The sequence below is a fragment of the Palaemon carinicauda genome, chromosome 12 (assembly GCF_036898095.1).
Source record: "Palaemon carinicauda isolate YSFRI2023 chromosome 12, ASM3689809v2, whole genome shotgun sequence".
NCBI lineage: Eukaryota > Metazoa > Arthropoda > Malacostraca > Decapoda > Palaemonidae > Palaemon > Palaemon carinicauda.
In genome coordinates this window covers 45,672,257-45,686,777 of record NC_090736.1, presented here as the reverse complement: position 1 = coordinate 45,686,777, position 14,521 = coordinate 45,672,257, and positions in this window count along the sequence as shown.

Genomic DNA, 14,521 nt, shown 5'->3' with positions numbered 1-14,521 from the left:
TTCAACTGGGATTGGATTACAACGCCCTGGCTGAAGCCCAACGACAGGATCCAGAGTATCAAGCTTGTAGGACATCCTGCACGTCCCTCCGTTGGGAGGATTTTCCCCTCGAAGACTCCAACACCACCCTCCTCTGTGACGTCAGTACTGGTAGACCGCGACCTTGGATTCCTGCTCCCATGCGCCGACAGGTGTTTGATTTCATCCACGGCCTTTCACATCCCTCGTGCCGTTCTACTGCACAGCTGCTGAAGGCAAAGTTCATTTGGCACGGCATTTCTAAGGATGCTAAGGATTGGGTCCGTGCGTGTACTTCTTGCCAAACTTCCAAAGTACATCGACACACGGATTCAGGAGTGAGCACCTTTCCTCAACCTCAGCGTCGTTTCGCACACATTCACGTCGACGTTGTAGGCCCCCTACTCACATCACAAGGACATCGTTACCTGTTTACCGTCATCGACCGCTCCACTCGTTGGCCTGAAGCCATTCCCATGGAAACTGCAACGTCCGCCTCATGTATATCTGCCTTACTCTCTGGATGGATTTCAAGATTCGGTATCCCTGAGCATATTACTTCTGACAGGGGAACAACTTTCACCTCTCAATTATGGACGTCATTAGCGAATCTCCTGGGCATCACCCTACATCAGACAACGGCCTACAACCCCGCTGCCAATGGAATGGTTGAACGTTTTCATCGCACCCTCAAAGCAGCTTTGATGTCCCGCTGCAAGGATTGCAACTGGTTTACTCAGCTTCCCTGGGTCCTCCTTGGACTAAGGACCACTCCTAAAGACGCCCTCGACGTCTCGGCAGCCGAAATGGTGTATGGCAATCCGTTGGTCGTCCCTGCCGAATTTTTTCCTTCTACAACCTCCTCCGATGATCTCCAGCGCATACGTCACGTCGTGGGAAAATTTACTCCGTGCCGCCAGACTTACAAGCCCCAAGCGAAGCATCACATACCGACAGACTTGCACTCTGCAACGCACGTCTTCCTGCGCAACGACACCAGCAAGCCACCACTAACGCCCCCTTACACTGGCCCTTTCCTTGTGATCCGACGCAGTCCGAAAGCATTCCTCCTAAACATTTGGGGCAAAGAAGACTGGGTCTCCATTGATCGTCTAAAACCTGCTTATCTTCTGCCAGATGACCCGCCTACAGTTTGCCTATCTAGATCAGGGCGCCCTATTTAACATGTACAGTATGTCATTTTTAGGGGGGAGCCATGTACCAACCGTGTGTCACACAATTGTACATAATTATTTTGTATATATTATGCTTGTATCTGCGCTCTTCCCTCGCACTAAAAAGAACCTGAATGATCATGTCTCCGTTTTGCTCAGTAACATTGTCTGTCTCTCGAACAGGTCATGTCCTGTTGCCTCGAGGTTTTGTATATAAAGAAGAGTGTTCCTTAATAAATAACTCAGTCGTTTCCAATCTGCCTTTGAGTTCACAACTCCTCTCTCGGCCCGTCACAGATTCCTCCACCCTCTTTGATTTTCCCAGCTCCTCTACCTCATTTTCAGTATTCAATGGTTATTCAAACACTTTTTCCATTTCCTCTTACTGTCTCCATTCCTAAGCAGTATATTTCCATCTCTATCCTTGATAACTCCCAGTTGCCCCAAACCCTGTCCTTGCCTTTTCATCAAGCTTGAAATTTTATCAATATCCTTTTCTTCTTCTCTCTTTCATTGTCTTTCATTAAAATGATCTACCGCTCTTCAAATACCTACATGTACCTCTTTCTACTTCCCTGTGCCGTTCCTTTGTGTGTGTTTTACTTTTCAGTCTTTAATTACCTTTTATTTTCCATTAATCAACTCTTGCAGCTGTCTATTCCACCACCTTTTTCTCCTTTCAGCACACCATATCTGCAATCTAGCATTATCTCCTTGCTCCTTTGTTCTGACAAGCGGTAAACGTTGTACTGCGGTCATAGCCGCATGACAAGTATTTTTTTTTTTTTTTTGGGGGGGGGGGGGGTGGGGTCGTCAGTAACCCAACTACCTGAACATTACCTAATTATTTAATTTAATTGATACTTAGCATTTTTCTATAAAAGAAATCTTTGGAGTTAAACAAATTCCTTATTCATTAACTAATAGATGAAAAATTAGTTCATCCACTTGGGATTAGATCTAATACTTGAAGTATAAGAGTGACTTCTGAGAGCAGAGGAATCGGATCTTATCAATTAGGTCTGTGACTATAAAGCGTTGTTTTTAATAGTCAGTTTATATATATATATATATATATATATATATATATATATATATATATATATATATATATATATATATATATATATATATATATGTGTGTATATATGTATTTATAGTATCATATACACACATATATACATATATATACACATGTATGTATATATACATATATGTACAAACATATATATACATAGCTGCATGTATGTGTGAGTGTTCACATGTGAGAAGGGGACACTTCGGCGTAACCCAGTTGGCGTCGCTGATCCGACATGGAATTTTTATGCACAGGAACGATTCGGCGTCAGATTACAATTTATAGTCAAATTTACTCTCTCTCTCTCTCTCTCTCTCTCTCTCTCTCTCTCTCTCTCTCTCTCTCTCTCTCTCTCTCTCTCATTCAGCATTCTAATTAGTACTTCATACACAAATATTGCAGATATATATTGTTACATTGAACTTGTCAAGTCTCTATAAAACCGATTCTGCCTTGGACTAAAATTATTATAGCACTTGCCTTCCTTCTATTAGAAAAGATGGATGATTACATGGATACACTAGTAAAAGTTCTTTCCATGAACTAATAGCTTTGTTCAATTGGTCTGGTTTGAGGATACTTATACTGCACGACTGAATAGGCATTGGAATGCAAAAATGGTCCCTTTTTTTCCAGAGATATGGAAATTTTATGAACGAACTCTGAATAAGGGAGATCGCACCAACAATCACGACTAAGCGGCAATCAACGTTGAGAATATAAGCTAGGAATGCATCATCCTTCATTCCGGAAATTTATTTATGATTTACGGAAACTTCAGAAAGGGAATGATGCATGTTTCGAAGAGTTGATCACTGGATATCCAACCTACAAAAATCTAATATTCATACATACACACACACACACACACACACACACTATATATATATATATATATATATATATATATATATATATATATATATATATATATATATATATAGAGAGAGAGAGAGAGAGAGAGAGAGAGAGAGAGAGAGAGAGAGAGAGAGAGAGAGAGAGAGAGAGAGAGAGAGAGAGAGAGTACTAAAGAACGAATAAAAAAAGGCATAATATAATTTGAATCATTAGACCTTATTGAATTCCTGAAGGGTTTTGGTCATAATTGCGAAATGAGGATGAAATATCCGAAATTGAATTACTTTTCTGAGTTTTTCATTTCTTTTGAAATACAATATTTCTAATTTAAGATTTTAATTTATATTATTCTATTGGTGTTTCAATATGATCTTTAATTTCCTTAATTAATAAAAAGTCATGTTAAAAGTTGGGTGTTTTCAAGGTTTTCATCCTTTTATTGGGGGGTGTTGGTTTGCCTCCGGTCAAAGACGGTGACGTCGAAACAGTCTGATGCCTTGACGGCTGTGGCGAATATTCCAATTATTTTTCTGACGCCAAATCTCTCTCTCTCTCTCTCTCTCTCTCTCTCTCTCTCTCTCTCTCTCTCGCTCTCTCTCATACACATATAGACACACATACTCACCACAAAACTAGGGAATAGAAATTTACCTGTTCAGCTCTCTTCTCCATAACGTTATATAGTGTCCACATAATGTGTCTTTACAATATAATTTTAAACATCAAATATTTTAGGGGTAAAAATTTCATAATATTAACCTCGTGCAATATATTGCATCTATCATTAGAAAAATCATTTGATTTACAAACGAATTCCAAAGAAGGAATAAAACCCATGGATACAGATGAAGTCTTTGTTGTGACACTTCCTCTCAAATTGGTATAGATTAACCCGATTTCACAAGGATCGACTACTTATCATTTCATTTGCAGCGAGGCGCCGTTATCCAGTGAACCTTATAAATCCCCTATGAATCCAGCCATTCACCAGCAAAACTGGTCGTTGCATGTGACATATGGATTCCCGTTAAATTTGACCTCTCACAGGGTCATGAATTTTTGTTAAATTTGACCTCTCTCAAGGTTATGAATTATTGTTAAATTTGATTTCTCTTAGGGTCATGAATTACTGTTAAATTTGACCTTTCTCAGTGTCATAAATTATTGTTAAATTCGACCTCTCAGGGTAATTAATTATTGTTAAATTTGACCTCTCAAGGTCATGAATTATTGTTAAATTTTACCTCTCTCAGAGTCATGAATTATTGTTAAATTTGAACTTACAGGGCCATGAATTATTGTTATTTTTCGACCTCTCTTGGGGTCCTGAATTCTTGTTAAATTCAACCTCTCCTAGGGTCCTAAATTATGCTTAAATTTGACCTCTCTTAGATTTCTGAATTCCTGTTAAATTTGACCTGTCTTATGGTTCTGGCCTCGCTGAACTCAGATATAAATGGTCAAAGATGTAAGGGTGCATTAATAGTTATCAAATCAAATTGATGCTCTAGATTTATGTTTGAAATCTGCAAAAGATTTTGTCATATCAAATCTCAAATTGTTTTTAATAGTATTTTTTTTTCTTATAAAGAAGGAATTAGCATAACATGAAATTATACTTTGGGTAACTATAAAAAACAGGGATGCTATAAATTTATTGACCAAGGATTTTCTGTTTACGAAAATGATAGTAAAATAGTCTATTCTGCCGATGAATTTCCTTTCTTTGCCGATAGAGAAAATAGTATTCCATTCTACATTATATTCGAATAAATGGATTTCACTGGAGAAAATGGAAAAAATTTTGGGTCATTTTGGAAGTTTGCATTGCACCACACGTGTTTCATACACGATTGTACACTGTAATGTTATTGCCATTTTTTTTATCTCTTGCTCTTCTCCGCATTGATAATAAAACTTGTTTAAGCTTGCCTTCGCATGTATTAGTTTGTTTAGATTTTTGTGACATTCTTGCTCGGAACTGCTTGATATAAACTAACAACCACTTCGCACAGGATTAACAATGGCAGTTATGATTTAAACCACCGTTTAGAAAAAAAAATCGTATTTTTCCATCCAAGACAAAAATTCAGTGAATATCTTGATCTTTAACTTCTGTCAATTCTTCAGCAATTTTTTAGACACAAACAGTTTTAATATTGTTTTTTTTTTTTTTTTTTTTTTTTTTTTTGTATCACGAGCAGTCATTTATAAATCAATGTTATAATCCCAGATCTCTCGCGATCAGCTTATCACTTGATACTAATAAATAACTGCCTTTTATCATTGAACCGTATCAGGCTTCTCCAACTGAAGGGACAACTAAGAACCATCAAATGTAAGCAGTTGGATTTTCCGAATTACAAAACAAACATCTTGTAAAAACATCAGTTATTTGTTTGTTGTCAGAGAAACTAAAGATATTTCCTATAATTATTTCTACAATATTACGTTAGAAAATGTATCCTCTCTTTGAACTTATGGTATCTAACTGGCCATGATCTGCAATATATGATTAATATCGTAATTCTACCGAGTCCTTCCACTTCACACCTAGACTCGAAAATTCCTAGAATTAAATTAGTATCTTATATTCAACTCTCACCTGTAAGGGGGCCTGAGACGCATATCTTTTGCGACCTCTCTTAATGAAATAACGCATTCTTGAAGATTAAGTTTCCCTTCTGAGAACTGGATGGGTAACGTAATGGGGTTTGTTACCACAAAAATCCTTTACCTCGAAGTCGCTATTCTGACGCGTGGAATCTAGAGGAGGTTTAATCAAAACTAGTAGCAGATGTATGTATATATTTATATATGTATGTATGTGTATATATGTAAATATATTTATATATATATATATATATATATATATATATATATATATATATATATATACATATATACTGTATAATATATATATATATATATATATATATATATATATATATATATATATATGCGTGTGCGTGCGAGAGAGAGAGAGAGAGAGAGAGAGAGAGAGAGAGAGAGAGAGAGAGAGAGAGAGAGAGAGAGAGAGCGCCGCCTCCATTATTCGAAGTATTCATCCTTTTCCGCTACAAGCGGCAGCTTAATCTCTTCAATATATTTTCTTTAACAGTCGCATATCAAATGAAGTTACTAATTACACTAAATGTGTTACTAAGACAGATGCATATACTGTACGGTATCCTCAAATAATGTAGATGGTGTTCAGCGCATCCTCAAACTATTACGGAATCGATATTAGGCTTTAATTATTAACATTACTTTTTGCAAGTAGATTCAGTGGCATAGCTCCTCCTTCGGACCATCACTCCAAATGGCGACATGGTCCTTGTAATCTATTACATAAGTAATTGTATAGCATGGTTCTGTGCCAGCGAGCTGTTAGGTTGTAACTGAGAGCCTCTCATGAATGTAACTGAACTTTATTTGGTTGGAGCTGGAGTATTTATACAACCCATTCCAGTCAAGAACGGCAGAAATATTCAAACACAATGATACAAGAAAATACAGAAAAGAACAAGTTATCAGTGCGAAGGGAGAGCTATAACGACAATATACTACGGTCTATACCAAGAGCCAAAGCAAAGTCCTTCATAAAGAAGGCAACTGTCCTTACTCCATACAAATTGGAAAAGGGTACGTTAATAGAAGAAGGAAAAGAAGTTTTTTCTTAAAAATCAACCCAGTTTTCACCCATTACCCAAATGCCTGGAAGAGATGTAACGTTGTATATAGATTTAATTGTCAAGAAGAAAAATTTTCTAGCTCTTATGTAAGAGGACTATACATCGATCAAGAGATATTTAACACATACCCCGACTGAAATCGACTATAGATTTATAGTCCGATGATTTTCTATATCTAAGAAAATTATAGTAATATTGTCCATTCTGCTAATAATTTTCCTTTATTTACTAATATTGAAAATGGCCTCTGTACCTAACCTTCCACTGTCTTGGATTAGAGTTATCTTCTATTTTCATTGTTCATATATGAGAGATCTATTTTAACGTTGTTATTGATCTTAAGATATTTTACATTGTTATTCATTACTTCTTATAGCCTTCATAGTTTATTTACTTCCTCATTTAATTTCCTTACTGGATTATTTTCCCTTTTGGAGCCCTCGGGCTTATTGCATCCCGCTTTTCCAACTAGGGTTGTAGTTTAGCAAGTAATGATAATAAAAATAATAATAATAATAATAATAATAACAATAATAATAATAATAATAATAATAATAATAATAATAATAATAATAATAATAATAATAATAATAGGATATATGGATTTCATTGGACAAATTGTCACGAAACAAGACCATTTTTTTCACTGAAGAGGAAATACTCTCTCCACCCTCCACACTCATAAGAGGACGCCCATTCATTCAAGAAATCCATGTCCTTGCACCCGCCATGATGTATGCCACCCATTTCCAAGTCCACGATGCCCCAGCGTAATCTGATCATCCTATATAAGATGTCCATTACCGTTTTTATTCATTCCCCAGGCATAGTTACTATACCGGCTAAAAAACTGCTCTAGGAGCAGGACGTTGTGCTGTCATAAGGACAAAATCTTAAAGACCAAACATGCCATATGTTATGTTTACAGAAGAAAAAGTAGTTGAATAAAAAAAATGTCCCAGGTAAGCAATAAAAGATACTAGAAGGACTCACATTATTCTGGATAAGGGATATTTGAAACTTACTATTTGAAGTTCTATATGAAGAGCGGAAAAAAGTAAGAAAAAATCAAGATTAAAATGAATTGCGTGTGACTGAAAAGGCAATTTTCTTTGATCTCACATTTCAGAAAAATTAAATAAATCGATTCAAAATATTTGACTTACGAAATAATTGTATCTACCCACTAACGCCATCTTGTATTGCACCACAAGATGGCTGCTGTTTCAGAGAATGTGAGACCTCTCTTGGTAGGCACTTTATTATTATTATTACTTGCTAACCTACAACCCTAGTAGGAAGAGCAGGATACTATAAGCCCAGAAGCTCCAACAGGAAAAAATAGCCCAGTGAGGAAAGGAAACAAGGAAAAATAAAATATTTTACGAACAGTAACATTAAAATAAATATTTCCTACATAAAATCTAAAAATTTTAACAAAACCAGAGGAAGAGAAATTAGATAAAAGAGTGTCCCCGAGTGTACCCTAAAGAAAGAGAACTCTAACCCGATAGTGGAAGACCATGGTACAGTAGCTATGGCACTACCCAAGACTAGAGAACAATGGTTTGATTTTGGAGTGTCCTCTTAGAAGAGCTGCTTACCATGGCTAAAGAGTCTCTTTTATCCTGGTCTGATTTTGGAGTGTCCTTCTCCTAGAAAAGCTGCTTACCATGGCTTAAGAGTTTCTTCTACCCTTACCAAGAGGAGAGTGGCTACTGAACAGTTACAGTGCAGTAGTTAAACCCTTGGGTGAAGAAGAATTGTTTGATTTATTTTGTACCGAAAGAGAGTTTATGTATTACGTTTAATCTTTAGCGATGATCTTGTGGCCGGATTCCTATGAAGAAATCCAATTAGTGAAAGGACGTCCACTTGGACGTCATTCTGATGTGGATAATGACTCCTTTATGCAAAGACCTCCAGAATGTTACAGGATCTCTAAGAGGATTATATTGTACAGCTGTGTCAGACCCTTCATATGGTCAGGCTTTCCTTTGAAATCATCATTTATGACTCTCTCTCTCTCTGCACCAGATGTCTTCCAAAATGTCAAATGTTTTCTCCATATTTTAAATCTATCGTAGTCCACTTCGTGAGCACAATATATTTTCAACATAATTGATTCCCAAATTACACACTGATCTGGCAAGAATCAGATCCGAAATAGAGGTATCAAAAGAGGTTTCAATAAAATATTACAATAAGCCTAACAAATCTACTCAAATACTCGAAATATTTAATGATTAAATTTTTTCGAAGTCTTGTTAACCTAAAGTTATCATAAAACTTTTTTGAAGAAAAACTATCTAGAGGGAATTACTCAGTTAACTGATAACTGAACAGTAGCAGTACACACACACGGAGAGAGAGAGAGAGAGAGAGAGAGAGAGAGAGAGAGAGAGAGAGATAATGTACATATACATATTTATATTTAAATAGATACAGGGAGAAAAAGAACAGTCATGTAAGACGCGAACACCCACACGGTGATACACACAGCCACTGACTTATATATATATATATATATATATATATATATATATATATATATATATATATATATATATGTGTGTGTATATATATATATATATATATATATACATATGTGTGTGTATATATGTATATATATATATATATATATATATATATATATATATATATATATATATATATATATATATATATATATATATATTCACACACAAACACACACACATACATACATACATATATATATATATATATATATATATATATATATATATATATATATATATATATATATATATATATATAGGTTTTGTGTATCACCATGATTAGCAAAGGTGCACTAATGAGGGCCACCCACACTAGGTTGGTTTGCTGTGAGTGATCAGACGAAAATCTCCATCATCACTAATCCACACTGGCCAGCATAGTGACGAAAACTAGGCAAAACCCAGACACAAGTTGATATATCTGAGGCCTTTATCCTGCAGTGTACTAGAGACGGATGCATTTGTTGTTTTGTATTTGTATATATATATATATATATATATATATATATATATATATATATATATCTATATATACTGTATATAAATATATATATATATATATATATATATATATATATATATATATATATATATATATATATATATATATATATATATATAATATATGCAAATTTAAACAACCAAAAACCTCATGAATTTCTTGCCTATTTTTTTTTCTGATGTGGAATACAATGATAAAAATACTCTAACTTAAAAACAATATTGCGTAAAACTATTGGGAAAACATATTCAGAGGAGAATAATGGTGTTTTATGAGAGGAAAATAAGATAAGTAAAAGAGATTTCTTCTCTTACTAGACATAAAGAGAATTTGTAATGACAGAATGAATAAATCAATAAAATGTATGACTGAAAATAATTCTCTCTTTTTACACAAATACAAAATGTCTATCGCATTTACATATAGTACATAAAATTAATAATTTCATGTCTTACAATTCAATACCAAGATTTAAATATACTTACTTGCATAATTTGGATATGGCTATAAAAGTTTCAGATTTTACATTTAATGATAAAATTATATTATTTTCATATTAATTGTTTACTTGAGATTTTAACTGAATTAAAAGTAGGACTTCTATATACCCTAAAAAATCTCCCCTGCCTCAATGGCAAAAAATACAAGGTTAATTATCCAGTTCATGCATAAATCTTGGAAGGCAAATAGTTTGAACCAAGACCTCTATCGAGGTTCTTCCCTAATTAGAAGTAATTTCATGGGGAACTAACTGAATTGAGATCAAAGACTTCTCTCCCCTGCTAACGTCGTAAGACCATCAAAGGTAGATGGTATCCTCAGCTCACCTCTCAAGGAATGCAAATTTCTATGGATATCGAGAAAGGAAGGATGCAGATAAGCAAAACCTTGATTGAAGTTATAATGGCTGAGGAGTGGGGAGAGATTATTATTATTATTATTATTATTATTACTAGCTAAGCTACCACCCAAGCGGAAAAAGCAGGATGCTATAAGCCCAAGGGTTCCATCAAAGAAAAATACCCCAGTAAGGATAGGAAGTAAAAAAATTGATAAACTACAAAAGAAGTAATGAACAATTTATTTAAAATTTTTCAAGAACAGTGACAACATTAAAATAAATCTCTCATATAAATTATTAAAACTTCAAAAAAAAAAACATGAGAAAGAGAGAGAAAATAGATTAGTGGGCCCGATTGTACGCTCAAGCAAGAGAACCCTAGCCCAAAATAATGAAAGACAACGGTACAGAGGATATGGAACTACCCGAGGCTAAAGAACAATGGTTTGATTTTGGAGTGTCTAGAAGAGCTGTAAAGAATATAATGCGAGCTATGAATATCACAGAATTAAAAAGTAATCAACATTGGAAATTTTTACACGGACACTGTTGTTTTGCCTAGGTTCTTTCTTAGACAGAACCCCAAGACTGCTTCAACTGCTGCCTTGCACTTCTACCTCAAAGCAGGCAGGGCGCCCTGCCACCAAGAAAAAAACCTAAGGAGCGTCCTGCGTCACCTGACACCAAGGAAAAGCCAAAAGAGCCACCTGTGTCACCTGTCACTCCAATTGCCGGTGCCTTTCCTAGGCCCAACTCTCAGCAGCCCCCTGCAGCTGCTAACTGAGGCCACTGCCTCTCTCACCTCTGTAGAGCGTCCTCCAGTGCCACATTCTTCTGCAACGATTTCTAAGCAGCTGCCAAGATTTAAATTGCCAGCAGTCGAAAGAGCACCTTCCTATGCAGGACTAGCTGCTATTGCAGCGGCCAAACCAGGAATCAAGATGACTGCCGGAACCAATGTCAAGGGTGATTGATTAATTGATTATAAGTTATCTGGCATTCTGACATCTAAGGTCATTGACGCCGGTCTCAAGGGTGATATGATTATCACCCCCAAAGACCCAGGAAAGCCCCAGCTTTCTTCAGAGGGACACCTCCCTGGTCTATATCGATCCAGCAAGGATATTGAGTGAGCCAGCTGTCTGCAACTTCCCCACCAACATGCCACTGTCTTTCATCACGGACTTCAACAATGTTGCCAATGCTGAACGTTGCCTGGGCAGTTACAAGCAGCCCACCAGAAGAGTCATCGTCACCTTCATTGGACAAATGCCACAATCACTGGACCTTGGACTAGGGGGAACCTTCTCCATAAAGGACTTTGAGAGCGACCCACTATGTTGCTTCAACTGTTAGCAATTTGGCCATCACAAGGAGGACTGCAGAAACCCGATGGTCTGTGGAATCTGCAGCCGCCATCACGAAACTCAAATATACATAGGTGCACAAAAGAATGGGTTGGAGACCCATGCAAAGTGCCCCAACTGTGCTGGATCTCCCCATAGAACAGGAGGCATCCAGAGCTACTCAAGAGATTAGCAGCACCACAGACATCCCCACCTACCTCTACCGCGGCAGCACCTCAGCAGACACCAAAGCCCCAAATGGCTCCACGTTCCAGACCTCCTCTTCGTCCAATCACCGATCCTAACCCAGTCACTCCTACCCCTGCCACTGCCCTTACACGTGTCACCGATCCTACCCCAGTCACAATTCCTATTCCTAATCCTAGCCATATTCCTCCTCCTTCCCCTTCAGCCTCCACCCTCATCTCCCGAGTGGAGTCCTTGGCCCTTGAGAAGCTGATCCCCTTGATCCTTCAGCTTGTTGCTAAAATCTGCTCCCTTGTTTAGACTCCCTCCAACATAATTCAACCCCTCTTCTCTCCCCTAGTAAGACCCCCGCCCCCCATGAGCAGGGATAAGCAACTATGCTTTGAACTGCTCCTTTTCTCTATTACTAAAGATCCTTCTCGCCTCTCCTAGTCTCCCCTACTCACTGGGACTTGCTGCTATCAATACTTTCTTTACCACTAAAGTTCTTCATTTCGGTTCCAGTTTGAGCCTGGTTTCCTGGTCCTCATAGCGGTCATGCTCATGCGGCTGAGCAGCTGTACCTCCCTTATTATTATTATTATTATTAAATGCTAAGCTACAACCCTAGTTGGAAAAGCAGGATGCTATAAGCCCAGGGGCCCCAACAGGGAAAATAGCCCAGTGAGGTAAGGAAATAAGGAAAAAGGAAAATAGAACATTTTAGGAATAGTAACAATATTAAAATAAATATTTCCTATTTAAACTATAAAAACTTTAACAGAACAAGAGGAAGAGAAACTAGATAGAAAAGTGTGCCCAAGTGTACCCTCAAGCAAGAGAACTCTAACCCAAGGCAGTGTAAGACCATGGTACAGAGAATATGGCACTACCCAAGAATAGAGAACAATGGTTTGATTTTGGAGTGTCCTTCTCCTAGAAGAGCTGCTTACCATAGCTAAAGAGTCTCTTCTACCCTTACCAAGAGGAAAGTAGCCACTGAACAATTACAGTGCAGTAGTTAACCCCTTGGGTGAAGAAGAATTGTCTAGTAATCACAGTGTTGTCAGGTGTATGAGGACAGAGGAGAATCTGTGAAGGATAGGCCAGACTATTCGGTGTCTGTGTAGGCAAAGGGAAAGAACCGTAACCAGAGAGAAGGGTCCTATGTAGTACTATCTGGCCAGTCAAAGGACCCCATAACTCTCTAGCGGTAGTATCTCAACGGGCGGCTGGTGCCCAGGCCAACCTATACGGTTATGCTCTCGGGGCTGAGCGACTGTACGTCGATGTTGAATGTCTGTAGAGGTTGTGTATGCTCTTGGGCGAGCTGATTCTCCAGTAACTATGAAATTTAAGATTGCTCTGGGCTGACTCTTAATATAATGAAGACTCTCATTTGGCCGAGACCAGGAAGACCCCTATGGGGGCTATGGACACATTAAAATATACTGAGTTGTATAAGACTCCCTTACATGCAGGCTGGCTTAGAGTATGTCCTCTGATTAATCAGTGTCCCAGCAAATACCTATTAATCCAAGATGATATAGTTTTCCATCGTAGCGTAAATCCACCAGCGCTATCTGATCTTGCTTGGCTCTGTTTTCCTAAGATTTAGTGTCTTAGAGTAGGCGGAATTTCGTCTCACCCAACTGGTCGCCCCTCAGGGTTTTCAAAACTTTCAGGGTCTTAGAACAAGTCTGGGAGCTTATATTGAATATTCTCTAAGTAATGTTTTAGCGCACTCGGCTTTCTCACATTGCATCATTGATGCACATATACACAAACATACGCATACACACAGATATATATATATATATATATATATATATATATATATATATATATATATATATATATATATATATATATATATATATATATCTGTGTGTGAGTGTGTGTGTGTGTATGTGTGTGTGTGCGTGTGTTTGTGTATTCCCAAGCAGTTAGAAGGTTATGTGATATATAATCCTCATTTGAAAAACATCGACTCCTCGAAATGCAAATCGAGGTCAGTGAAATCTAATAGGAGAGTGGATACTTTGTAGATATAATGCGACCTGTTTCAAGTAGAGATTCATGATGGAGAGGCGGTAATGACAAACCGTTCATTATATCTATATTTCCGTTGATCACTCTGGAATTACTTCAAAATAATAATCACAGCAAATAGAGCTTTTTCTTTTGCATGTAAATTTAGGCATATTCTCTTCGTGGGTCAATTTTAACACAAAATTATTTAGATACTTGAAAAAAAATGAAAAATATTGGGGAGTAGAATT